Raw genomic sequence first — 27,025 nt, forward strand, 5'->3', positions numbered from 1 at the left:
ATGATATTTGGGTGATTTGATTAAGTTTTGCTTTAATTTTATGCACAAAATTTATTTGATGACGACTTTTTGAATTAGAAAGGATTTCCCTTATATGTGCAAAGAAGTCACCTGAATATTGCTCTTGATACACAAAACAGGTTTTTGGTGTCAATTTGGAACATTACCAAGATGTTATTTGTAAAAAACCAATGGTAATACCAACCTCATAAGATTAACTGTGGGCAGTTCAGCAATATTATGCTTTCCTTAATTTTCAGGGCGAGGTGACCCATAATAAATAAACTTTGTGTTGGCAAGCCTTGTCAGTACAAACTTCAACTTGTGACTTCTCTTTGAACATTCCCCTGTACAATGTTAAACCAGCCAATCTACAAAAATGTGTGCATTTGGCTTGAATAGATGAGGTGGCTGTGTGTAATGTCAAGCTGATAATGAGCCTGTATCATATGACTTGTATGTGTGATTTATGTGACACGTATGTGGACGATGTGACACCACTTCCAAAGCTAGGTTCAGTTTCTGGAATTGACCCCCGGATGGTGTCCCTCCCCCAACCCCTGTAGTGGCAGGATCGTGTTTCATGAATAGGGGACAGGAGTGCATAGATCCTGAGTGTGACCAATCAGGAATGAGCCAATACCCTATACACAGGGGGTCTTTCATGCCTACTCAGGAGGAGGGGAACACCATGTCTCTTACACTCAATCGCTGTCATTAGACCATGCTACTGATAATTACCTACAAAGAGGATATATGTACATTTGTAAGGTGTCCATTGATATCCATGACAATCTCATGGTTCTTGATCAGATTGCAAGGAAATTTAATGTTAATGGAACACCAGCACATCTGGACCTCAGGGTTGGAAAAACCATGTCCTATCACTTTTGTTTTCTCTGTGTTCAACAAAAATGTCAGCACTGCAACTCTTTTCATAGGTTGGATCAGACTTTCTCAAACTTTTTAAGATGGAGGAAGCCTTAAAACAACCTTCAGGTCTTCAGGGGTCCCCTTCTATATTTACTATTTCCACAGCTCATTGTACACTAAGGTGCTGGTCAGTGGAAAGATTTCCTCCAGATTTACATTGCTGGCCTTTGGGGAGAATGTTACTCTTACAGATAGCCAAAAGGATCATTAGTGTATGAAAAACTGACCTGAAAGATCCAAACTGCCCTTGCCTCAAGAAACCCCCTACAATCAACCAACATGGAACCCTGATTGAGTAACACTGGCCTAGACATTTCTTCTCTATGCTTCTCCACCTTTCCATTGGCTATTTGGAGCTAAGGCGTCACATAAAGGGAAAAGTCCCAAGCTTTGTAAAAACTGTGACTAGGATCAGCTAGGGTTTCAGGGAATGCTGGTTATTATTATTATTATTAAACAGGATTTATATAGTGCCAACATATTACGCAGCGCTGTACATTAAATAGGGATTGCAAATGACAGACTAATACAGACAGTGATACAGGAGGAGAGGACCCTGCCCCGAAGAGCTTACAATCTGCTGGTTGGAGACATTTAGCTAAACACAAATGATCACAAGATGCCACCATTCTAGTTTAGGTATCTGGCTGCTCACATGCATGTCTGGGGTGGTCAGATAGCTATCCAATGGTGTTTAAGGCAATTCCGGTGAATTTTGGTTTGAAAAAACTACAGGTACCACAATACACAAGTGTTAATCCATCCAAAATGGAAAAAAAATGAGCTAATGCTGAACAAATATTACCAAATACCAATAACCATACCAATACGATAACCCTGCTATCACTTTATTGAAATGTTCTTAGTCTGAACCCAAAGCTTTCAATGATGCCCACTTATGAGGCAAATGTCACACTTCTGATCCTCTTCCTATTGCAAAGAAAGCATTTTTATGTGTTCATTGGGGGAATTCAACATGTCCTGAGTTTATAATAGTCATTGTTTTGTCGTGATGATCTAGGTAGGGAGAACCTGTGTTATCTTCAGTTTATATGTAAAATATTCTCACATTCAGCCAAGTGCTAAATGTCAATATGTGAGTTGCTTGGAAACTACCACTTGCCACTTACTGGGGTAAAGGGGGGGGGGGTATAATGTTTTTTTTCTTTATTTCACATTGGCGATGACTGTATTGTGGAATGCAGCTTGGCTTCTGAGAAGAGCTGAAAGGATTTACTGAAGAACTGAAACAACTTTTTTTCACATTCATTCATCCGCTTTGTCTATCCTTCATTGCGGTGGCTGTGAGCTCAGAAAACCGGCCTTTGGAAAGCGATCGTGTCCTGCTGGTTTCATTATTGGACTCTCCGAGTGGGGGCATTCACAGATTTTCTTTGGGAATTCTGTGGGCAAAGATCAAAGCCCCCTTTCCCACCTTTGCTCCCATGTATGCTACAGTATGTCGAGGCCATTTTTGTGCTCCTGCTGTACAGAACACAGAAATTTAGATCAGCTGCGTTTCCCGTGTAGCAGGAGGGCACTCTCCTGAGATTCTGCCTTTCTGAACAGGATGGGCTTTGATGTGTTGTAAAAAACCATCAATGGTGATATTTGTTTAATGTAAAGATATTTTTTGGGGCCCATAACACATTTTCCACTGTTTTATGTTAGAAACGTTACCTTTTGAAGGAATTTGATATCCAGCTTTATATCTGTTGATATACTACTACTACATGCAAGTACAGTGATGCTGAACAAGTGTGCAACTACCTGCACTTTTATTTTCATCCATAAGCCATACAAGGGAAACAATGAAGGATTGTTGCTGAACAAAAGCCAACAGCCAATAATGAGAAAAACGCTTTTGTTTTTGTGCAGAGCAGAACTCACAAATTCACCACGTTTCTGCCACTGCACCGCTGTGCACTCCAGTACTTGCTGCCACTGTCTGTATTTGCACCATGAGCATGCACAATTGTGCTAGTGTGCAATAAGATAATACTAACCTAACCCACAGCTAAAACTGCAAACTAAACTGTTAGTACTGAAAATAATGTATATGTACTAACAATGTTATGTACTGAACAATTTATTTGTGAGCTAAATTACCTATCGTGTGGATAATGGTTTATGGCATCTCTCCAACAAGTAGTACTTTATGGTCAAAGGAGTTTGGGGGTGAAGGATCAAGTAATGGCCAGTCTTGGTTGATGTTTGTTTGCATCAGGTGGATTTTCAATTTCCCCAATCACTCTGCTTTAAATGAGTGTTCAGCTTTTTGCTTAAAGTTTTGGACCTGTGGTCACTTTATTGCCCCTTCCTTCTTTGCTTGTTCCTGATGACTTAACTTTATGGTAGTGGGCAAAACAAAGGTGAAGTGTTGCTGGGAAGGGACAATAAGTGGCACCACAGGTCCACTTAAAAGCTGAACTTCAAAACATGCCTTACTTGCCAGGGACCCAATGAAGAAGAGAAAAGGAACCGTTTTCTCTCCTGTGCAGTTAGGTCCAACAAGTAGCCAGTGACTGGTCATCTCCAATTCTATCACTCTGCTCTCTCTGTCCCTCAGCAGCACATTGTTTGCACAAAAGCTGTACAGCACGACTGCCTGGCTTTTTATGTTGCTTCTTCATCTCCAAGGTTAAGCTCTGCTGTACAGGGAATTGACAAGGTTGATACCGAATGAAATTTGGTTTTGAATATAAAGTACATTTAATGAACTGCATTATTATGTGAGTCTTTTATAACCTGCTTTAGTTTAGCTATCATTTTTAGTTAGTATGTACTCTTTAGTAAAGAACTGCGACAAGATGAACTGGAAGGGTTTAAATTTAGGGATTTTTGTCATAAAAATGCTCAACTAAGTTTCACTCAAGCTGTCTGAGTGACAGATTTACTGTATCAGCAGCGCTTTCTTCTGATCAAAAATCACAGGGCTAAACAGCTGCCATGTTTCAATCACTGCTCGGTGCACTGTGCTAACTGACCGGCTCTCTTTCTCCATTACAGAAAAACAGGCCAATCCCCCCATCCATTAGTGCTAATCCAAAGTAGATTGTGTTTCCAGGCAAACTGAACAGTGAGAATGCAGATCGATGGGGCTAACTGAAAAGCTGCGTTGCTCATTTGAAGTATGGAAAAACATTTTAAGCTCTAAGTTTTCAAGCATTAATAACCTGGAGAGTTTTACTGCAAGCTGGAGAACATCAAATTTAGGTCTGTTTTAGTATTAAAATATTTCTCTTTTTATTTCTTAAAGCAGAACTCTGTGTGTCAGTCTAATTGGATATAAGAAGTTCATTGAAAGGAGATTGACAGCTGTACTTAAAAGGTCAAAACAACCCAGAAAGCATCTGTAGTTGCTATTAACAATATGCCTGCTTTTTTGGTCACTGTAGGATTGACGCAAATGTTAATGACTGCGACCCCCATATACACAGGCACTAGATGTAACTATTGCCAACTCTTTTATCTGTAAACATAGATTGCTTGTTTGTTTATTTTAAAGTTGATCTATCAATAAATGTTGAAATGCACATAATTCTTTCTGTTGATAATAAAAAAACTGTTGAACCTAAATTCCCTTATAAAGCCTGGGCAAAGATGATCTATGACTGGGAGGGACATTGTGGGTCTTTACAAGCACATGCTGCAAGCACATTTTGAAGTATATATGAAAACATATTACTACTTGTTATTAAAACTAGTTAAGTAAAGTATAAGTTATGGTTGTCTTTGTTGATCGGCCCATCCATTACTCCAAGAAAATACCCAGTACTGTCAGGTTGGTAAAAGCATGTGACGTAGGCTACATACACACGACAGACTTTTGTCATTGGAAAACATCTTTCACGTTCAACGACAAAAGACTGAAAGATGCATGAACGAGCGCTGTACATACAGAGCCGTTCTGCTCTATAGAGAGGGGAAGGGGGAAGAACAAGCGAGCGGTACCCTGCTGCGCTCTCTCCCCTTTACTTGCATTACGGTTGTTTGTTGTTGATGGATCCGCCAGGACGGATCTATGAACGATGTCGGACGAGCCCTGTACACATGTCAGATTCTTGCCTGATACTAGCCCTGAGGCGATTATCGGATGAGAATCATATGAAGTGTGTACGTAGCCTTACTCTTCCTCTGGTGGGACAAAGCAAGCATAAATTCTGTTAAATATCTGAAAAAGAGCCTTCAGTCGTGTGTAAGTTCCAAGATGATCCTAGTCACAGCTTTTTCCAGGCTTAGGGCTTTTCCTCCATGAGATGTCTAAGTTCCAAATAGTGAATGGAGAGGTGGAGAAGCATAAAGAAGGAATGTCTAGGCCAGTGGTTCTCAACCAGGGTTTCATGGAGCCCTAGGGTTCCTCTAGAAGTTGCTAGGGGTTCCTTAAGCAAGAAGAAGTTTATTTGGCTATCTGTATGGATGGCATACTTCCCATTGGCCAGCAACATAAGAGGTATTCATCCCAATGACCACAACACTAATATACTGTGAGCTGGATATGGTAATTATAGAAGGGGTTCCCTGAAGATCTGAAAGTTATTTCAAGGATTCTTCCATGGTAAAAAATTGAGAAATGGTCTAGGCCTGCATTAAAGTGAAATTCCAGAGATCGACACTCTCAAAACTTCATCCTCCAGTAATATTATGCAGAACATAGTATTTCCAGGTGTGTAATTACCTGCTTCTCCCACCACACACAGTGGTCTTTCTGCCAGCTTTTACATAACCACAGGATATGTGAGCCAGCAGGAAGAACCGTAGACTTAGGCAGGAGGGGAAATATCCAACACATCCTTCTTGTCCAATATCTGCAAATGGCTGGACAGCAGTGCAGTAGTAGTATTCCATGACAAGATTGACTGGCAGAAAGGTGAAAATGGCACCTGCTCTTTTAAGGGGTTGGCCTATTTTTGTAATGCTGTAGGGTTGGTTTTGCTCCCCCCAAGGCAATTAAAACTAAATTTCTCTACTACAGACTGTATTTAAAAAAGAGAGAATCAAACATTCCCTCATAAGAATCTTTCAGGTTCATGTGTTTGGCAGTAATTGATTCCCACCAGGGAATGTCAGATTCCTTGTTTTATAAATAGATCCCTACATGTGTATGATTACGGTAGTGATACAGGCCATAACCTCTTGCAAGGTGCAGGAACTGAAAACTGTGGTGAAATTTATTGGCACTATATAAATGAATTCAAGATTCTGGCTAAAACCTCAAAACAAACAGAAGTGGAGTATGGTATTTGTCATGTCACTGGCTGTTTGAGATGATGCTATATACTGGTAGTACTATATACATGGAAGTTTACTGTGCATTTCACGGAAAAATATATTCAGTATTATCAAACAACACCCTTCTCTCTGCTGTGAAAGACTGCTGTGATAGAGCAAAGTCTCACTACGGATAACTCACGCATTATGCAATTGAAAAAACAGTCACACCTTCAATATTTGCAGTCCAGTTACAAGGCTGCAGTTTTCAGGGTATTTTTGTATGTTTATATTCTTTTCTGTGCCAAACACCTTTAGGTTGGATGAATGGTTACAACAATACAAGCGATCTTAGAAAATACAAATATCACCACACAGTTGTGTCAATAAGTTGGTGGAATATAATATAAGTAATGAAAGTTGAGCATTTTTGTAATATATCTGCTCAGGCAAATATTACAATCTTCATTTATGCAGCTAAAGGTGATTATACTTTTCACAAGGAAGTATATGTTATTTTGTTATTCTTCATTTTCTACATTCTGACTTTTGGTAAACATTTTATTATATCATGAATTGCCTTTTCTAAAAATGTCAAACATTTAAATGTGGTATGGCAGTCGGGAGTTGTTTTATGCTTTTGTAAAACCATCACTAATTGGGTATTATTTAGATACTTTTAAGTATCAATATACATTTATTTTTTTGGTGAGATACTGCCTAAGGCTTGTCTATGAATGGGGATGCAGATATTTCAGCTTTCTTCATTTAGAGAACAGAAAAAGGTAGGAATCTACAACCAAGTTATATAAAATCTTTGCTGGCAGAGAAGTATTAATAATGTTTTTTTATTTTATTACTTTTTTTTACAACTAAAGTTCTCTTTTTATATTATTAATATATTATAGAGAATGTCAGATGAGGAATTAAGAAATACTCTCTTTTGATTGGCTATAACAATCAATATGAAGCAGATTACATTTTATGGAATGTGTTCAGTTTTTCAGGCACTCAAAAACTTCTTCATCTCCACAACTCCTTCATTTTTTACCGATTCATGCTTTGTTGCTCAGTATTAACTGGAACTGACTCTTATGCCAAGTTATGGCATAAGTCATATTTTGGTAACTGCAAGTGAATTTACTTTGTATGGTTGGTATCCATAAGAACTAGGAAGGATAGTGATGTAAACAACAAAAGTCAACCTCAGGCTGAGATAGTTTGGGCTGGTGTTAGACTTTAAAGCATAACTGTGCTTTGCTCATGCAGAGCAAAACAACTAGTTTGTTTTAATTTTATCCCCTATCCATTCATGTTTAACTTTTGTTTGCTCCTTTTCACTCTGTTCAGGTGCCAGGAGCACAGAAAGTCCTGCTTATCTGACCTTACAGAAGGCTACTGACTCTTCCCCATGTGCTGGAGCAATAACCAATAACTAGTGTAATCACATACCCCCCCTTATCCAGACATAATGGGATTAATTTGCCCCATGTGGCTAAACTGAGTGGGGGAGAAACAAAGTAAAGTAAGTATGTACCTCTAGGTTGGAAGGCATTTAGGTGAACTGGTTTTGGTCTAAAATGGACTGCTTTAACCTGAAATTGGGTGAGCTTTGTGTGTAAGTTTACATTTTTGTGTCACTTTACTTTGTAAACCAGGCTAAGTTTTCTCATTTTGGAAATGTCATGTATTCCATATATTTACATTCATCTGTAAATACAGTAACTTTATGGTGCGCTTACCTGGAGCAGCTGGCTGGGAGACAGACTGTCTGAGTGCCAAATTCCTACAGGCAAAACATATAAAATAACAAAGCAATGTTATTAAGTGAATTACGTATTCTAGCAAATCCACTGGCACCGACGTGATCAGATTAACAGCTGTCAGTCCTGTTCTGCTCTCTGTCATAGTTCTACATTGCCATGGTGAGATCATTCAACACTCTGCGGGATGCATGGGCAGTGTGTAGTGTGGCATTAGTGCAGGACTGGCAGTGTTTTACTTTGCAGAATCAATAGTCCTGGCTGATGTAGAGGGAGGGTATATGGAATTAAACGAAGTGGTAGCAGATGAGATGGTCCAGCAAAAGAATATTCTGTACTCTGCAACATTCCAGTTCCATGTTTACAAAAACAGAGGATTTAGGGTACAAGTGCAAAGATGGCAGTCATTATGATGGTTTAGGATAGTTACATGACTCCAAAGATTGTATATGCTCAAAGAAAGCAATGCAGAGAATGCACCAAAGATGGTTTAGCAGCTTCTGGGACATTTCAGACTCGCGGTGGGACTCTGCAGCAGGCGTGACTGCAATCCCAACCTCTTGGGAACAATTTTTTGCATTTAGCTGCATGTGGCTGAGGCAAATCATGGTTCCCAAAGCGAAAAGTTACCTTTGACCATGCATTTGTTATCTCTGCGGCATGAAAAACCTGGTAACCCGCAGTTTGGTTTGCTCCTGGCCAAAAACACACCGCTGGTTTGAAAAAGCCCTTTACGGCACCCAGGACCAAAGGTTCCATCAGGCTAGGTAGACTTGTGTCTGTGAAAATAAGATAAAGGAAGCTTTTCTCTACACAGTTACTAGCCACATATTTTTTTTTTCTAATTTTCAGTAGAGAAACAGCCATTTCTGTTTTTCAGAAAGTGTTGTGCAAAAAGAGGTGATCCAAACAGAGTATGTTTTCTGGGTGCCAAAGGATGTTTGCCTACAGGCTCCAGTGATGGAAAACTGGCCTTGGCAGCACCAGTTCCATGCTAACAACAACGGAAGGTGGTGGGGGGGCTAGGAGAAACAGGAAATATTCCATGCCATGTTGGCATAGTTTCTAACATAACTGGAAAAAAAACTGCAACAGTCCTTTCCAATTATAAGAAAGAATCATAGTGTTCTGTTGCTGCCTCCTACCTGCCTGGTGGGACATTTTGTTATACATGAGGAGTTCAGAATAATTTCAATATGGTGTTTCGCAGAAAGAGGGGAATTTAGCAAACATGTAATGGACCAGGAGCTTTTTGTTTTATAAGACTCCGCCGCGGGGATTTCATCACACCATACCACAAGTATAAGTTAAAGTGCAGACGAAGAAATTATAACGGTTCAATACCCTCATCTTCCTGAAGTACAGAAATTAGTTACCAGGTTTAGAGTTCTTTACTGTCAGCAACACATCATAACAAGGACCATGTTTTTTATCCATGTCAGTGCTATACCTGTTCATCTGTTCATGGGACATTGGATTGTGACAGCTAGTCACATGACTTTGGACTTTTTACAGCGCTGCGTAATATGTTGAAGCTATATAAATACTGTGTAATAATAATAATTCAATGATTCTATAGCTGTAAGTAGTGCAGTGTCATCGTGTTTGCATTGTAATTTCATACATGGAAAGGAAGCAGGCTTTCCCAGTAACATTATTATTTTTATTATTATTGTGAGCACTATAATCCTATTTAATGCAAAATAACCATTAGAATATTTCATGCAAATGCATAGGCCTTTTTTAAACTGGGCCCATCCTCTGCCATCAGGCTTCATTGTAAATTATTAAGTTTATCTTGAAAATTTACTGTGTAAGGACAGCAGCCAAGACCACCAGTTAAGAACAAATATTACACTCTGGCTGACGTATGGACGCCAATGATCTGTTCGAAGAGTCAGCCACACGTCTGCATAGACTGGAGTCTGTACAAGTTATCGGGAGGAGGAAATAATCTGATATTATGCTGCAAGGATGGGGAGATGTTAAAGCACAAGGAGAAATAAGAAATGCCTTCTCTGAATTGTGGTTTGATGTCTAACTTTGGAAAAGTAAAAGAAGAACATGGCTCAAATCCTGCTTTAAAGAATAATTATTCCTACATGGAGGAGCCATACCTCCAACTCATAATGAAGCAGGATTGAGGATCAGATCAGCGGTCTGTATTGACTTTTGGGAATGTTTGCTGCCCAGTCATGTGTTATTTTACCCATTGTCAGTTTTGTGCACCCAACTGATCTGAATTTATGTAAACCTCAAGTAAATTACATTTAGTTTGCTAAATCATTGTGGTATCATAAACAATAGCCATGTTTTTGTAATAAATTTCTATTTTCAAATACTTTTCATTCAAATTACTATGCACAAATAATCTTCTGCTGTCTTTTTTCAGCAACCTTCTGTCCCCTATATACTTCAGTAAGTACTGCACATAATTTCTTAAGAGTATTTGCCTGATGACTGGTGACAACATAGGACCTTTCTTGCACAATGTGCAGTCGGTACAGCTGCTTTTAGTCTCCATTAGAAGCCGGTATGACAAGTCAGGACTGCACATGGTCAGACCATTTCTAATAAAAAGTGCCCGATCAAGGACCTGAATGGCAGGATAACCAGGTATTATTACTGCATATTTAAAATATGACATTTACATTAACAAAATATGAGATTTTAGTGATTGGTTTTACATATACTTTATAGGCACCTGAAGGGAACAATACATTCAGTTGTGTTTTCTATAGTCGATATTAAGCCGTACTCCAGGTAAACAGTAAACAGCACAATTAAATACATATATGATACAATAAGATTTTCTCATCACACAGCCTCACCCACTTGGTGACCTGACTTTTCTTGACTATAGTTAAGCAATACAACCTGGTCAGCTCTCCGCCTCCAGCCTGGATGAAGAAGCTAGAGCAGACAAGAGTAGCTCATATTTCCACTGATTCTGCTTTTCCTAATAGCTTGTTCTCTGACACCCAATTGTAAATACAGCAGAGTATGTCCTAATGTGGCCTTTATTTTTTTAGTCCTACATGGCTCTACATTTTTTAGGCCACCAAGGTAAATTCAAGAACTTACATCTATTTTGAAAGCCTAACTGCATGATTTGGTTCTTTTTTAATATCTACCAAGAATTCAACTTTTAATTGTATATTGGCTGTGTGTATTATATGTGCCTGAACCTGAACCACTAAACCTAAAAACCTGAGGGCCAAGCAGTAAAAACATGAAACTGGATTGTCTGCTATAGTATTATTAATATAATACAGTATTCATAAAGCGCCAACATATTACACAGTGCTGTACATTAAATAGGTGTTGCAAATGACAGACAGATGCAAACAATAACAGGAAGAAGAGAGAACCCTGCCCAGAAGAGCTTTCAATCTAAAAGGTGGGGAAGCAGCATACAATAGGAGGGGAGATTGGTGGGTGATGAGTGTTTTAAGAGACAGTAGAAGATAGGTAGGAAAGTTTAAAAAGATGGGTTTTAAGAGCTCTTTTAAATGAGTAGAAAGTAGAAGCCGAATAGGACGAGAAAGACCATTCCAGAGAGTGGGGGCAGCTCTAGAAAAGTCTTGGAGCCGTGCGTGTGATGAGGTTATGATTGAGGAAGTCGTTAGTAGGTCATTGGAGGAGCAAAGAGAGCGGCTAGGGGGGATATTCTATCAAGGTAGAAAAGTTAAATGGAACAACTGTGAAAAGCTTCAAAGGCACAGTAGAAATAAAAATATTAATATCAGTATGCTTATAGCCCTGTCCTATAGACCCCTGACATTCCTAAATAATTAACCATAGAAATAATTACACGGTAGGGCTGTATGACCTTTACTTCCTGATAAAGACATTCACCATGACTTTCAGTCGTGTAAAGAAAATTCTAGACTTACAAAATACATGTGAAATGTGACTTGTGGCTGAGCAACAACAAAGGCCTTTGCAAAACCAGCGACACCTGAGTTTTTTCTTGAAGTAGGAGAACTCTTTATTAGAGAGTACAAGTTATCGATTTACTTTGACCCCATTGTCCCTAAAAATGTCCAGATTACAGGAACCTTTCATACATTTCATCTTCTGTATGGCGCTTCTTCTATCAGTTCCACCTACTTCTGTAATCCTCCTCTGAACATTCCTCGGATGTCAGATTATTACAGATCAAAGGCAACATGTCCCTCATCACAATCATCTTAACTTGGGGGAATGATTTTGTTTTCTAGAGAGGACACCCTGAGGGCTGGAAATTGAGATAATCCTTCAGAGGTCCCTATTGATTTTGCCAAATTCTGGTTGTCATTTGAAGTTTGATGGGTCAGTTTTTCTTTTCTCCCAAGTTTAGGCATTATTGTGGATGAAAAAAATCTAATTACTTTTCCTACATACTACAGGCTATGCTACCTCTGGACACTACAAAACTTTTATAAACCTAAACTTTTTAATACCATTTAAATTCCAAAATTTAGCGCAATAATATATTTCTCTATCTTTAAACATTTGCACGTTGTTTCATGTAACAAGCTTGCTAACAAGACTTTTGGACAGGAAGTCAGCTGTGTGCCGAAAACTCTCTCCCTACATTCACATCTGTCCAGGCACATTGAGTTTGTAGTTCCACACCAGCTGGACTTCAAAATCTGTCTATTTTTCATCTAGACCCTGCCAAGCTTGGTTGGCACGCACCAATGCCCCAGCTCTGGAGCTGCGTATTCCTGGAAATGACTTTGAAATTGGCAGATGGGATTTTGTGGTCACAAATTAAAACCACAGCAAGGTATTACTCCATTGCAGTTGGACGATTTCCTCACTGGGGATTGAAATAAATTTATAGCTGAATTCTTTTATAAAAGACCTGTCAACACATACATCTCTACTTCAATTAAATAAAATCACTAGCAGTGGAACAACAGGATTTTACCAACAGCGGCAGGGATACCCCAACCTCAGTGGTACATTTTGTACATTGAACTTTGAGGGCCGTAACCAAAAAATTTAAAAGGCATGGACCTTTGTGTTTTCTTAAAATCATCAGTAAAATGCTAGCCCACATTTTTGTACGGTATTCAGAGAAGTTAGCATTAAAAACGTATCTACAGGGCTATTTCCCATGACTTTACTTGTGCAACCAAATTTCACCTGCCATTGTTCTAAATAAACTGGTCCCATAATTCTGGATGGAGGAAACTGCATGGTCGATGGCAACTTAAAGTTGTATCTTAGTTTGCATGTAATGACACTAGCACTTGATTACAGATACAGCCATTCAAAAAACCAGAAGAATACAAACTTCATGATTCTGAATCATGTAAGGAAAGTTGAAAATTGCACAACTGGATTTCGTGTATGGGCGAATATGGCCACTGTATGTTTCCTATTTGATATCAAAGTGAATAATAAACCAAAGCCATTTTATGCCATATATAGACCATCTGCTGGTAGATTTCACTACGTTATATTTGGAGTATATGAAAATTATGAAGGGACACTAAAAGGGTAAGTTGTAACAGAGAGAGGATACCTCGGTCAAAAGATTTTGACACCAAGCTTTTCATTACTCGGCACTCCTCCATAATTACTCCTCCTCCATAATCAATAAAATGAAGACAGGTCTGTGCTTTACAAATGTATATATTTGTATTAAACACCAACATGACAATGGAGACCATACTTCTGCTTTACAAATGGGTCGGTGTGTATTCATTGAACTACACGGATACCTAAACTAAAACTAAGATTTCATTGTTTGAGTGAACTGACCCTTTAGGTGTAAAATAACTCAATCTTTGCTGGCACGTGTCAGGTCAGACAAAAGTGGGCCGCGCATGTGAACTGTTGTTCAAAAAATATTTCATTGACTTTATCTTAAGAAAATGTTTTCATTACCTTTGCACCTTCTGTCGCTTTTCGCCAATCTTTTAAATTCCTAGGACGTTACTGGAAAGCTAATTATAGTTGAATACCCCAAATTGTTTTACAGAAAGCGGTTAGAAGTGGCATTTAATGTGGAAAGTATTGTACAGCTGTGATATTTTAGGAGAGACCAGAGTCCCATAAAGCCTCCCTTCTCCAGCTGCTCATTTAATTAAAACACGTACTGGCTGCTTCTTGCTCATTCTTTTGCAATGTGCTCAGGCGGACGGTAGAGGCAGGGTCACCGGGGACGGGAGATCAACTCGGGCTGATAGCGAGAGTTACTGAACGTCGCCCGGGGGAACTAAAAAGAATGGAATCTGTAGTCGGCATGTGCTAATACCGGACGTAGCGCATTCCCACAGTACGAATGTCCTTGTCTGGCTGGACTCACTTTACAAATGTCTATAGTCAGGAGCTCGTGTTCGAATGTGCAGTGACAAAAACTAAATCTGTAGACAATAAAAGAACTACAAAAGAACTAGAAGTGTCTGGACTTAGGCAAGAATTTGAATATTTAGTTTTCACTGTCGACTCTTCATCTTGAGAGTCGGGGGTCAGAGGTCATCTGAGGTCTGTCAGTTCTGCCCTGTCAATTGCCTAGCTGTGTTGTTCACTGGCACCCATTTTCTGCATGTGAATACCAGCAATAAATAATGCAGAACACATAGTTATAAGAAAAGTGAACAATCATAGTAACTTTGAAGATAAACAGATTCATTCCGGGGAACAGCAGTGGAAGGGATCAAGTATGCAAACTATATAAATCCATAGTATGTAATTAACTTTACAACCTACTTTCCCTAACAACAGCTGTATAATGCATAGTAGGAGTTTTGAACTTTTTTTTTAAAGTTTAAAAAACATGTTATATGCTGCAATTCCTTATTAAGAGACATTCACAAAGCAAAATATCCATACAAGAAAACTTGGTTTGAAGCAGTCATACCTTTCCTAGTACCTTTAGCTGGTACACAACCCAGGATTAAGAGATTTAAGGCTTCATCCACAAGTACTTTGTTTCATCACAGATTCTGTTGGAGGGGATACACTTTCTTCAGTGAAGCTGGCTAATCCAGCAAGCCTGGAATAGATTTCCTAAAAGTCATTAGCTATTTGTTAGCAAATGTTTTAAATCCTAGATCAGATCCATTCCAGGTTTGCTGGATCACCCAGCTTCACAGATGAAAGTGTATCCAGCCTTGGAAAGCTTTAATAAATCAGGGCCTATATATACAATGAGTGGCCTTACCAAATCCAGAACACCCAGCCTGTATGTAATATACCGCAAAGCCACTTTATACCGAAGCAGAGAAAACTAAGAAAAAGACAGCTGAAAGGAGTTAGATAGTAGAAGTAACTTCCTATACATTATTTAAAGGCAAAATATTTTGATTTTGGACAGTGCCAAGAAATACTGTAAGTTTTTTTTTGTTTTTTGTTTTTTTAACAATTAACTTTTTTTTATTGAGAGTTACTAAGAGTTTACCAGCATCTATAGTTATGATCCCTATTATCTGCCTAAAATGTTGGTGCTATATAAATCCTGGTTATTATTATTATTATTAATAATAACATTTTATTTTAATAACATAATTTTAATTTTAATAACAATATTTTTTTTATATTTCAAGCCAGGCGGCATACTTGGATTTCTCAAGAGCACCTGTTCATGTGCATAGTTTTGACAACAAAATTTTGTACAGTTGCATAGCAGCATGCACACTTGTGTGTCTTACAGTGTGTGAGCAGGCATGAGCAAATAGTTGTTGCTAAATATGATGAGAAGCAGTATATTTAAGGCTGGGATGTGCAAGATTGCAGTGCTGCAACATCTTTAGCTGTATTCCTTTTGCCAGAAATATCTGATGCTGATTCTTGTTACCGACTAAGCTTGTCCCTGACTCTTCTTTGGTTTTGTCCTGTCTACTTCTGTATTGCCCCTGGCTTGTTCTCTGACTAAGACTGCTGACTACTGCTCTGGTATTTTGCCACCTGCTAGTTATTGCTAGTAACTGATCCGATTTGTCTCTAACTATGTCTCTGTCTGCTGTATCAGTATGTTTGTGCTTGATTGTTGCTCATACATGGTTACACTGGAGCAGTAAGGGAGGCCGTCCTCATTATCTCAGGCTTGCCAACAAACTACATAACATTAGTATTTATCAAGATCCATCCAATTTTATTAGTTTAGTATGTGCTTCCTTCAACAGTACCAAGCCCTAATGAAGGAAAACCCTTAAACCACTGAACCAAAGTCTGGATATAATTTAGTTTTCATAAGTTCAACTTTTGGTGCTTTGCTCCTTGCACACCCAGTCCTTATTCTCAGTCCTGGGAAAGCTACCTACGGATAACCATTTTCTATATACTGTTCAAGATCAAGTTCAAGAACACTACTATTTGAGATCAAGCACCCCACACCATTCTACCGCCAGAGTTTTTTTTAATTCCTACTTTTTTTTACACCCCTTTTCAAAGACATAACATAACATAAAGAGAAAGAAAATCTCCCTGATAATCCGTAAATCCCAATTTACAGGAACAGGTATACACATTGAAAAAGGTCTCCTTTAGGTGACAACTATAAAATATTGATTGTATCACCACTTTCCGTCATTGGGGCAAACAAAGGGTGTGAAATTTCCAAAGCAGAGACACATACAGCAAAAATAAACAAGATTGAGATTCAAATACTCCACCACACAAACAAAAAATGCTTAAAAAAGGTTTTGGCTTCAGACATAGTTACATTTTTAGATACCCAGTCATACGGTTTAAGAATGATTGCTGTTTTAGTAATACTCACTATTCAGCTTTGTTCAGTTGTCTGCTTTCACTTTCGTAGCAGTCATCCATTTGTCTGTAAAAATTAATAAAAATGTATTTTAATGGTATATATTCTAAGTGTATATATATATATATATATATATATATATAAATGTTATACTATAAAATAATGTCAGTCATAAAATGTATCATGCAACTTATATTGTTTGTTAATTGACATATGACTTATAATAAAAAAAGAACATGTATACCATTATTATTATCATACTATGGTGCAAGAACAAGAACCACACGGGACTTACACAAACCCTTTATTTTTTACCCAAATCCCCTTCTGTGAAAGCACAGGTGCACATTTCTTTATTCAGTGACACAGAAAGTGCGAAAGGTCCCAGACTAGTTTGTTTCCTGCAGCAAGGTCTTCTCAGTTCTTCAATGTATATGGTAGACGTAAAAAACTTCCAAACGTTTACATTCCCGCTCACACACCACAGGTCTACATTGCCTTTTATAGGCTGAAACCTCACACGGTTATTGTAAACAAGCCTGGGTTAGGCTTGGCAGTGGGTACTATCTGACACCAGGGCCATTTAACTCTTGGATAAACCAAACTTCATGAAGAATTGTGCTGCCAACACATCTACAGAGATCCCCATCAACGGGCCATTGCTCATAGTGTAAAGACCTGTTTTAGCTTTCTGACAAATACTGCAAGGCAAATGGGAAGAATATTTATTAGGAATTTACAAAAGATACTGATTAGATTTGTAATAGAACAAGACAGGTAAAATTTAGTTCCAGAATAAAGTAGGTGCATAGTGAGAAATGAAGTTCATATGTGTAATATGGAGCTTGCATGTTAACCTGAAACACAAATGAAATAGTTGACACAATAGCAGTCAGTGGATATTTAGGAATTAAGACTGGAAAACAGAAATCTCTCCATGATTTCAAGGCTCTGAACATTTGCCAGCAAAGTAAAGATTATTGCATTTTGAATCTCGTCAACAGAGAGTGAAATAAACTTTGAAATAAAGAGCATTTGTAGATGATCCATTGGCACTAGACATGCTTGATGTGCAACCATATTTAGTAATTCAGCTGACTCATTGGGTTGCATTGTGATGAAAAGCAATATAGAACAACCACTGTGTAGCACTACAAGGCAGGAAGCACCACCTGCAGATATATTGAACAAATATGTCTGCCTTGTGTACATACAATAAAAAAAGACAGCAGAAAAAAGCATGCATGATGGATCAGAGTGGGAGGTTGGAAAGTGGGGAAAAGGTTGAGTGGAGAAGGTGGAGTTGGGCTTTAACACACCTATACCATGATATAGATGACGCAAGTCTCTGTTATATTTTAGATAAATTGTGTTTTTTTTCATATCTTTCCAGTTGTCCTCTGTAAATATAAAAAAATGACTGATTATATTGAACCAAATCTGGAGCAGTAATCCATGATGGGTAACAGGATTTCTTACTTTTATTCAAAAAATGAAACCTAAATTGGTGGCTATAGATAGCTGCCCCACATTTGCTGCAGTTGGTATTTTAACCCCAGTGTGAACAACAGTGGTGACAACACTTGGCGCCTGCTTACTCCTTAACTGTGGTCCTCAAACAGTCTAAGAATACACATGGAGCGGAGCCCAGTCGTCATGGATTGTCATATATTATTTTCTAGTCGAGTACTGTCGTGCTACAGCAGCAGTAGCTCAAAAAGTATTTTCTTGCACCAGGAATAAAATATAATAAACTGCACAAATCTAATACACAAAAAAAATGTAAAACATTTACAAAGTGTAATATAATCCCCAGAGTTACAAGTGATAAGTGCAGCCCAGTAATGTGGTGTTTTCTAATGTTATCCTATGCATTTCAGCACCCTGTTTCAGTTGCATCTGACATAACTGGCCTACACTAATCCCGTCCATACGAATCAGCTCCAGCGTCCTTGACTCCGGATTTAGTATATACAGTTGTGTTTGAACTCATTATCCACCCTGACCTTCTGCTGCCATATAGGACCAGCTGGGATTTCATATCCATGCCATTAATGGTATCCAAGCAGATTCCAGGTTTATATTATGTTAGATATACAACTTCTCAGTTAGTGCAACCTTAAGTGTATGTAAGCCCTAATATTGAACTTTTTGTTTGCTATCTGTTGGTTTACTATTAAAAAAAAATGAAGACCAAATAGTTATTATATTTATTACACTCACAAAAACACAAAGAAAAACTTTCAAAAGGTGCCAAGAAATCAGACCACTATATTGTATAGCCAAATGTGTGCGGTTGGATGGAATTTTTAGATCAATAGAAGAAAATAGCAACTGTTGAGAATCATTATTGTTTTACTGGTCTGAAAGAATTGAGTAAATTTGTATTGGAACCCACTATCCTTGTTCTACCTTCCTTCCTTCTAATTGAATTCCAGGCAGATACAAATAACACACAGTCATTGAGTTCTATAAAAACATCCATAAATACTGTTTTTTGCTTTTAATGGATGCAGTTTAAGTTCCTGAATTTCACTGGGTATCATTTTCATGCAATCCTGTACAACAGAGCTGAGACTGGGAAAAGAAGAACAGGCACACAGAGCCAATCAATTGCTTTGCATTGCACAAGTCATGCTGCATACCTCCCAATGCATCATACCTCTGGATTTGGAGGGACCCCATTTAGATTCAAGTCCCTCTGGACTGCTTTCCTTGCTATTTTTGGGTGGATATACACACCTTTGTAAAATGCAAATTATTCATACTCGTCATTCAAATATAAAGAAAATTTATTTGTGAAAAAAACCACTTGTAGGTATAAACAAACTAATTTTTTTGCATTCATTTGATATGGTCAACAAAAAGGAAAGGGTAAAAATGGGATGTAATTTTACCAACAACTTGACTTAAGAAACAATGAATCACTGGATCAGTTTTACCCCTGTAATAGTTAATTCCACCTCATGGAGTTGTTTCATTTAGGCTATGTTCAGATGGACAGTTTTTTTTTTACCAGCAGAACCACTGTGGTTCACCACTATCAACCAGTCCTTAACAGCACCATAGCCCTGGTTATCACTGACACAATTGAAACCCCCTTTTGTACAGGCATTTGGTTGTGGTTTGGGTTTTGCGATGCTTCATGCAACATCTCAGGGTGGTCTGCCACTTAAACCACTTCTATGGGCTTACAATCTGTTCAGTAAATGCTCACAAATATCATTAACAATGCCAATAAATGCCCATGAACACCCTAGCTGTTGATACTGCCTGGAGATTTGTTATTTTTCCACTTCTTGCAATAGAGTGCTTATTGTTTAGCAGTAAAATCGTGCAGCAGTATTGTCACCCCATGAGCAAAGTAACCTTAGCTGGTTTTGTAGTTTTACATGGACGTCAAGTACAATAAAAATGAAAACCTGACTCTAGCTAACACTTTTAAAGCAGTTACAGCAACAGTTATTTCTTGTGGAATGCGATAAGTCATATGAATAAAAGCGGACTGTCTTGATCCCCCGTGGTGGTGTAATATGGTCTGTCCCAACCCATTACTGTCACATTTGCTTGACGCTTAACCTATAACAGGAAATTGAAAAATAACTGATTTACTGGCAAAATCATCAAATAGTAAAACTATATTGCAGGGGGCTCCTAAAACAAAAACTGCTACTGTTAATTCTGTGGATAGACTGCGTCATATACATCTTTTTTCTACTTTGATCATAGAAAAAACTTCTGGTTAATGTACATCATGGCACCAAATTCTGGTAACTATGGACAACAGAATGTTAGGTAATCCATTCCAGTATTTGTATTTTGGGATTTTTTTGCTAAACACACAGATCTGTATCTGACTCTCACTGCTTTACAGATGCTCTGCTGTAAAATGCTAGCAGATGTGAGAGTCCAAAGCTCACAGATCTCCTGCAACTCCTGTTTCCAGTTGAAAACGTTCATTATGTGCCATTTTGGCGGCGAATCTTCTGTACTTTTCATAACAAAAGAAAACTGTGCTGTTATCATTTAAGGCTAATTCCACAAAATAAAAAAATGAGATTCAATGTTGGGTGGATTCCAAAGCATTTAGGTAAGACCATCAAAACATGTTACTAATAGTCATATACAAAGAAACAAGGACTTTGATGAACCAATCTCAGTGGATTATATATTTGGGTTACATTAGTGGTACTAAAATTGTGAGGTGTACTGTTTTTGTATGTCTGTTTTAGCCCGTTCTAAAGATCAAATTACTGTATATTATTTGAATGCCGATTTTGTTTAGAATGAACTATCGTTAACTATTTTCTTTGCCTGGTAGCATCTACTTGATCATTTTGTCATGGTGATATTTGTTTAACTTCCATTTTTATTCTGCAGGGATTATCTTTACAAAAAATAAATTCTTTAAATAATTACTAAGAATTCTGCCTGATATACATAAGAATACAACATTAAAAGTGATCACCTCAAAAGGTGATTATCAAAAAAAGGCAATAAAAAATAACAATACTTTACATCAAATATAAACCCTGAAATATAGAATAAAAGTGATAAAAAAATATTGTCTTTAGTTTGGTTTACATGAATACTGAAGGAATATATCCTTAGATAGGATAAAGCTGCGTACACACTTGCAATTTTGGTCGTTGGAAAGGATCTTTCACGATCCTTTCCAACGACAAGGGAGTGCACGATGCATGAACGGTGCTGTACATACTTCTCTCTATGGAGAGGGGAGGGGGAGAGTGACGGAGCGGCACCCTGCTGCGCGCTCTCCCCTTCCCTTGCATTAGGATCGGCTGTCGTCCAATGGACGACACCGTCTGTACACACGGCAGATTTTCGCCCGATAATTGGCCGATGCCGATTATCGGGCGATAAAAATCTGACGTCTGTACGTAGCTTAAGTATAATGATAAATAGTTGGAGCAATGGAGAACTGAGATAAAATTCCTCCGTAAAATCATTGGTCCATCCATATCCAGACTCCCAACGCGTTTCACCATTTAGATGTGGATGGATGAATTATTTTAAGGAGGAATATTATTCTTGTATACTTTATTTAGGATGTGGCAAGTCTTGACTATATTGAGACAAGTTTTTACGATATCTCAATGTGAATAAGAAGTCTTAAACCCTTTGCATGCTTTTTTCATTTTGGTCATGTGACATCAGAAGGACTCTTTTATATATATATATATATATATATATATATAATATATATATTACTGGGTAAGTCCTGAATGCTGCACAGAACTATGAGTGCAGCCTGTAGGGGGTAGTTCCCTGATAGTCTAGGCCTACATAAAGTGGGTAGGACTGTCATTTATTCCAGGAGAGGACCAGAAAAGTGAGTCTGCATGGGGCAGTGCTGATTTTATATATGCTGGAGGGTGAGCTGCTTATTTTAATTTTAACATATAAAGCCAAAAATTAAAAAGCAAAACCTAAGCAATAATCTGCCTACAAATGTTGGATGTTGCAAGCAGATCTGGTTGCCAAACAACCATTCTTAGAAACAATCATTGTATGAAAACGACAGTATTCAGGGAGGGGGAGAACTCATGGCTGTCATGGGGAAAAAACAGGAACTATCATCCAAGAATATCCACCCCAGCCAAAAGATCTTTTCTTGAGCAGAAACAGCCAAGGGGCAGATGGGAAGTCTACAGGCATACACACAATCCCCAGTTTGACCGTGAACATTCCCCAGTCCAACCAATTTAGGCTAAAGTTCCATTATGTCTGTAGGAAATTTTAGTTTGCACATTTCATCTTGGCTTTTGTAAGCCAGTAAAGCTGAAAAGTGAATCTACTTGTGTGAGTTGATATAAACCAGTACTAGAATGTTAAGAGTGGCTACAAGTACTCGGAGCGCTATAGGTGGAATATGCAATTATATGCAAATATTGACTTTAACTAGAAAGTCAGAACTTGGTTTATCCCCCTAACTTCTGAATTGAATTTACATATTAGTAAATACTCTTTTTTAGGGTTTACTAAAGGGCAATCTAGATGATAACTAAGCCAGTATCATCTAAAGTAGTCTAAGCTCCAGTCTGGTAATAGAATGAATACAGATCTTAATAGAAATCCTGGATGTAGCTTTAGAAAACTTTTAACAGACTTCAGAAAGATTGTTCAATAAAGCTTCTAAGCATGCAGTTTTTTTACATCAATACTATGGCATGCATTGTTCTGAAATCCAAACACCTCTGATGACAACTTGAGTATCTACCGTATGAACATTTACTGACACAGACCAGGACTGCAAGGTTGGTCCAGTGTGCACATTGTACTCCTTGATGGTAAAAATGTCATTAGAGAGGCAAAATAGAGGCATGGAAATTGAACATGGTTGGGGATGGGGGTTCAGAAAATTGTGACACCGTCTTACACAGCAGTGAAGAGCAGAATTTATGGACAAATTTGTCCACAAACACTTTACATTTACTAGGGTACAACATGGTAATGTTCACCATTCCCTTCGCATTTGCTATTATTGTGGAAATAAGGTTAGGTGAAAACCATACTTTACCAGTATATTTGATGCATGTTGGCATGCCTAACAGAACAAACATGTAAACCACCGAATCTAAAACCAAATAAACCTAACTACATAACAAAAGCTCAGTGCAACAGCACTTTAATAATGTAAAGCAAAATGATTTGTTTTTAATGCAACCCTACCCAACAGGACATACTGTGCAATGAATTGTAAGTATGGTATAGGTACTTCCAGGTATGGAACATCAGGTGACTCACTTCCCTACTCCTCATGTGACATTGTTGGTGCATGCGGATTGGCTATCACATGGTGACAGGGAGGTTTATTAGATGAGATTTAAGTAAAAATGATTTAGGTATAGCTAAAATTGTTACCAATTAGAGTCTCTGAGCTTTTAGTTTAAGCAATTGCTAGAATATACAGCAGTTGCTAGAAGCAACACATACTCTCTCATTCCAGAACAATTTAACCTAGAATTCATTTGTTTTCTGTCCATATAAAGAAAATGGCACAGATTTCTATAGATGGAAATGGAAGATGGGAATTTTGGGAGGTCGAAGGGATTGCAGCTGATGTTCTCAAGAGGAATAATTATCAAGGCATGCAAATTTCCCTCATAAAGCCAGTGACCTAATCAGCGAATAGAGAGGAAAATGCAGGAAATGATTGAAGCTAATCTCTCCCAGGCTTACAATAAATGCTTTGCAGTAGATTTTTTCTGCCCAATTACCTCTGTGTACATTGTGTACTGGGGGGATATCTCTGTGCATCTATGGGAATATATTGCGAGTGGAAGATTATTTTCTGCTTTTACTATACAGACCATGCAGCAAACAGGTCATCGTTTCCAAAACAACGGGGTAAACTGAGGAAGGAGATTCATTTATGGAACATGAACAGCTGGTTTTGCCCTATAGCCACCAACTAGAATCAGCCATTTACAAGATGGTGCAAAACACAATTTCTGGTTATTATTTCTGGTTCTCTGACAAATAAGTTTCATTAAACAGTATAGGTTCAAAAATCCGGCAACCTCCAGACCTGAGGTGTGCCGGATTTCCGAAGGTATATATGCTGTATATATTAAAATGAAATGACACTAAAGGAAAAGCAAATTAAACTTTAATGTTCACAAACTAAATAAAACAGATTTACAGAATTTTAGCTCAACTAAACAAAATAGTGCCTCAGAATTGTAATCATTACTGTACCCTCGAAAAGAAGCTAAATAGCAGATAGGCTGTCAGGATGATCATCTTCATGACTGACAGTAACAGCATCCTCAGCAACAGGAACAGCTTCAACAGTTTAGGTTTGAATTTGCGCTCCGAAATCTTTGCTGGAATACTGAAAGATCTGGATTATTGAAGGCCGGATTTTTGAATCTCAACTGTATAACTGTATAAGATGAAATGTTTGTTATAATCAAACTCATATACACAAAGACGAAGGTCAGGTCCTGCTACCAACTTACTTTACAATGCTTGGTGCTGTTCACATGATCAATTGCAACAACACTGATCACATGGTCACTTCTGAAAAATAGATAGTTTTTCAACATTCCCATTTAGAGGATATCACATGACTAGTACTTGAATTTTGGTTACGTCATCAATGCTAAATAGTGGAGCAGCAATGAGAAAATTCCAGGGGTAATGCGTTTCTGTATCGGTATGTTTTCCAATCAGGATGGGGTGACTATTTACCTTACAAAGTTTTAGGCAATCTTATTCAATTTCCAAAATGCCTTATCATTCAAAACTAGACTAAAAATATATATGAACGTTTAAATTGATTATGTTCCTGGCATATCCAGCTTCTTACCTGGGGCTTCCATGGGCTGCACAATACAAACCTGTGAGGGTTAATGTTTTAGGAACTTTGTATAAATGTCTAGTTTATGAAGATATCTTTACATCACCATTACATATTTTCATATGTTGTACCTTATTGAGGCTCCAATACTTCAATACAAAACACTAAGATGTCCTAAGACTGTGAGATAAACTACCTGTGGTTTAGTTTATGTGAGGGTGCTTGGAAGTAGAAGATTCCTAATCATGACAAAATAAGAAGTGGAACAATGTAATACAACTGCTGTTCCCTACTCAAAGGAAATGGAAAATGTAATGAAAGGTTCACCGTGTTTCCAGTTATAACACTATATATAGCTATATACATCAACATGAGGACCCGGTACACTTTGTTACCCAAGTTTATAGAAATACGCAGAACTAAATTATAAAAAGAACTTAAATTCAAACCTAGATCCTAAAACAGAGTTGCATTCGTCTTTACGTTCAAGAATAGAAGGTTATCTTTACATTAAAAACAGGTGAGGGCTATGCAATTTAAATCATAGAACTAGGAAGTGTATCCATAATAAGCATTGACTTAAAAAAAAAAAAGTTATATGGAATATTATGAACAGATGAACTGCAATGCTCTAACATATAATGGGTCCCAGATTACACATGGTGGAAGGAGAATTCCATTCTGTTCCTTCAACTGTATTGAGCTAACTTCTTTAGCAGGGTTGAAATGCTAATGCTTGTTTATTCTCAGTTCTACAACAGACTGTTAACGAGAATAAACACAACTTGTTTCCGTCTGACGTTTGATAACACATTATGCCTAAAATCATATGGGCTTCCCAGGCTTCTAGAGCAGCTCCTGAGCTAACATCTGGTCCTGTGTAAGCGCTATCTTCCTGATACAATATGAATTTACTTTACAAGTGTTAAAAGAAACAAATAAAGCAATTTTGTGGTTAACAGCTAAGGGCACAAGGCCAAATTATCTTTGAAATCATATACGGGGGCTGGGGTGAGATCGTTTAAGGAGAATGAAACGGGGACAAAAACAATTTTTAGTGTTGAGCAGCCAGATTTAGCATTACCATCATACACAGGGACTCATAATTAGGCGGTGCAAAGTGTATGGGCGATGAAGAAAGCACAGCAACACAGAGCCAGTTTGGTTTTACCTTTCACCAGCTTACAGCAATTTGACTGCTAACTGGTTGTTAAGGGTTTTTGCATTTTCTAGATAAGCTTCATATGATGTTCTAAAGGTTGCAGGGGCACTGTATGGCTTTAAATAATGTTGAAATCACTTCCTAGGCAAGGAATACCCAGTTGATTAAATCTCTCTGCTGCAGAGAGATTTACCTGCTTGCTAGCAGTAACCTACCTTGCAGGATTTAGATATAGAAATAGATATGATTCTTTTAGATTGTAAGCTCTTTCAGGTCCTCCTCCTGTGTCATTGTTTGTATTTGTCTGTCATTTGCAATATCTATTTAAAGTACAGCGCTGCGTAATATGTTGGCGCTTTATAAATACAGTATAATAATAATGTCATAGGATCATTGTATGTAGACAGTTAAAATGACTCCCCAGATATAGTATGCAGCTAAGGTGTTCAGTTATTTGTCACACAACTTGTCACAACTTGTTTGTTTCAGATGTTTGATCAAAACTTACGAAACCAAAAGATCAGTTTTACATCCAGGCAGTTAGCGTTCTTTAGAATGAATTCAGCAATGGCAGCCTGCATGATCTCTAAGTGGTACGTCTGCTTTAAATTTCTCAGTGGTAAAAACATTTAATTGCCTGTGAAGCCTAAAGCCCTGTACAGATGTTGAATAATTGCTGCTCAAAATGATTGTTAGTGATCAATATACGTGAGAGTTTTATGAGCAATGTAAAGACAGGCTGCATGTCTATGAGCAGCCTATTTTGTTTTATGGAGGAAAGAAGGTGGTAAAGAATGAGTGGGAGGTGCTCCACTGCGCGGACTACAACAGTCCCCGTTAACAATTTGTCATTTAGTTATACGGCACAGCCAATTGCTATACTATATCATAGGACACGTCCTATAATGCTAGATTTTTACCAA

At 37.9% G+C, this 27,025-nt stretch overlaps 1 protein-coding gene across 3 annotated transcripts in view; it reads right to left on the reverse strand.

Annotated features, from left to right (window-relative positions):
• Window positions 1-27,025, reverse strand: part of CDON (cell adhesion associated, oncogene regulated) — an 82,277-nt gene that overhangs the window by 54,005 nt on the left and 1,247 nt on the right. For 2 of the 3 annotated variants that reach the window (XM_072427296.1, XM_072427293.1), the window contains exon 2: window positions 16,627-16,680. The gene's annotated coding sequence lies outside the window, so the exon portion shown is untranslated. Of the gene's footprint in view, window positions 1-7,886; window positions 7,931-16,626; window positions 16,681-27,025 lie in introns of all 3 variants that reach the window. The other variant, XM_072427294.1, reaches the window with a different exon arrangement.

Source organism: Pyxicephalus adspersus, chromosome 11, assembly GCF_032062135.1.
Source record: "Pyxicephalus adspersus chromosome 11, UCB_Pads_2.0, whole genome shotgun sequence".
NCBI lineage: Eukaryota > Metazoa > Chordata > Amphibia > Anura > Pyxicephalidae > Pyxicephalus > Pyxicephalus adspersus.